Source organism: Echinops telfairi, unplaced genomic scaffold (genome assembly GCF_000313985.2).
Source record: "Echinops telfairi isolate 266 unplaced genomic scaffold, ASM31398v2 ScPeMD7_7468;HRSCAF=8506_1, whole genome shotgun sequence".
NCBI lineage: Eukaryota > Metazoa > Chordata > Mammalia > Afrosoricida > Tenrecidae > Echinops > Echinops telfairi.
The window spans coordinates 5,675,048-5,677,522 of record NW_022111370.1 but is presented as its reverse complement, the minus strand read 5'-3'; positions in this window follow the sequence as shown (position 1 = coordinate 5,677,522).

The window sequence follows — 2,475 nt, the reverse complement described above, 5'->3', positions numbered from 1 at the left end:
CAGGCTGGCACAATAAACTATCTCTCATACAATTCAACAGTTCAGTCATATCAAGAAGAGTTGCACGATCTTTATCACAATCAATTTTAGAACATTTTCTTCTTCCTTGCACTCATTGTTCTCATTGTCATTAGTACAAATTAGTTTATTCTTAATGGTGGCAAAAAATATACACAACAAAACATTCTCCAAATTCAACAACTTCTACCTGTATTGATTATATAGTGCCATTGATTATGATCCTCATGTTGTACAACTATGATATCCTTTTCCAAATTATCCCACCGCCATTAACATAAGCTCACAATGCCCCCTAATATAATAGTCACATATCATACGCTTCCACAGTTAAGTCACTTTTTAAAAAGAGTTGTATTTACGTCATCACATTCAGTTCTGGTGCTCCGTCCCCTCCCCCACATTGTTTGCTCCCCAATTCTCCTCACCCTCCCCACCCTCATCTCCAATAAATCATTGCATCACTTACTGTCTCTATGAATCCACTCCTGTGCTTCATAAACTGGGAAACCTACCAGAAATAATAAAAAAACAAACAAAATGAAACAGAAAGAAGAAAATAATAATAATGTAAGGATAAAATAAAGAGAAAAGACCATCAACGATATTAAAGAGAGAGAGAAAAGAAATTTCTGTTGTGCAACAAGCGAAAAATACTTGAGCCTGGGTCAAGAGGGAGGTCAAGTGCCCAAGTATCATATTATGCCACGGCTCAATCGCCATAACCATGTTTACAATCATCTCTGTCTGGCTGTAAGTGTTCAGTCCCTCACCTGTACCCAGAAGGGATCTATCTGCCAGAGGCTTAATCTGACCAGATACTTTGCAGATGAATGTTGGACTCCCACTGTTCTCCATAGTCTTCTACAAATTGGGTGTTCACGAAGTAAGCGCTGATCTTTTCCCTTCCTCCGATTTGGATGTCGTTAGCGTCATCTTTGAATCACACAGGCTGGTGTGCTTCTTTCAATGTAGACTTAGTTGGTCCCTCAGTTAGATGACTGTTTGTTTTAAGGTAAGCCTTAAGACTCCAGACACTATTCCAATCGATAGCTGAGCACCATCTGCTTTCTTCACCACACTGTGCTGTAGCACCCTGAACTTCCGTGATATCTCTTCATGAAGGCGGGTATCAAGCAGGGCCATGTTATAAGAACTAACTGTTCTTGGATTGGGGGTCCAGAGTTCATCTGCTTGTGAAAAGACAATTCACCTTTGGTGTTTCCTGTATAAATCAAGACAGTCTTGACCTGTCACAAAGTGCACCTAGTAAGCTCAGCAAGGAATAAAGACTAAAGGCATGATTTCATTGTGTCAGGCAATAGCACAGTGGTTAAGCCCTCAACTACTAACAGAAAAATTGGGAGTTTGAACCCACCCCGTGGCTCTGTGTGATAAAGTGCTGGTGATGGGTTCCTGTGCAGATTTCAGCCAAGAAAGCTCTATGAGGCAGTTCAGCTCCATCCCATGAGTCAGAATCTACTTGACAGCACTCAATAACAGTAAGGTTAGACAACGTTGAATATTCTACTCTAGGGAGCCCTGGTGATGCAGTGGATTACGTGTTGGGTTGTTCACCCCAAAGTCAGCAATTCAAAACCACCAGCCACTCCCAGGGAGAAAGATGAGGCTTTCGAATGACCATCTCAGAAACCCACAGGGGCAATTCTACCCTGTCTGACAGCGTCCAATGAGTCACAATCAACTGGTGAATTGTGCATTCCCTTCCTTCCTCTTTAAGGCTCTCATTTATACCAGCCTAGAATTGACTTCTCTGTTTCACGAAACAGGTTGTTTGTTGTTGTTGTTGTACCTATGTATACTAATTCATTTGTAGAATGAACCCTTTGTGATTTTATTTCCTTGTACTTTGATAAGGAGGAGCCCTGGTGGTATAGGGGTGACACCCAAAAGCTTAGCAGTTCAAAACCACCAGGGAGAAATATAAGGTTTTGTGCTTACATAAAGAGTTACAATCTCTATCCATATGAAATTGGTAATCAGTTTTTCCATTTCATTGAAGATGACAGTAATTGTATCGAGATTGCATTAAACTTATATAATGCCTTGGGCAACTGACATCTTTACTATATTGAGCCTTCCAATCCACAAGCATGGGATATTCTTCCATTTGTTGAGGTCACTCTTGGTTTCTTGTAATAGTGTTTTGTAGTTTTCCTCGTATAGATCTTTTGTTCTTTTAGTCAGGTATATCCCTAGATATTTCAATTTGTGCTTGGCTATTGTGAAGGGTACCACCTTTTTTTATCTCCTTTTCTGTGGTCTTATCTGATGTGTACAACAGTCCGATGGACTTCTGTTTGTTGATCTTGTATCCTGCCACTCTGCCAAACTCCTCTATTGCTTCCAGTACTCCCCTTGTGGAACTTTTGGGATTTTCCATATATAAAATCATATCATCTGCAAATAACAATAGTTTCACCTCTTCCTTCCCCA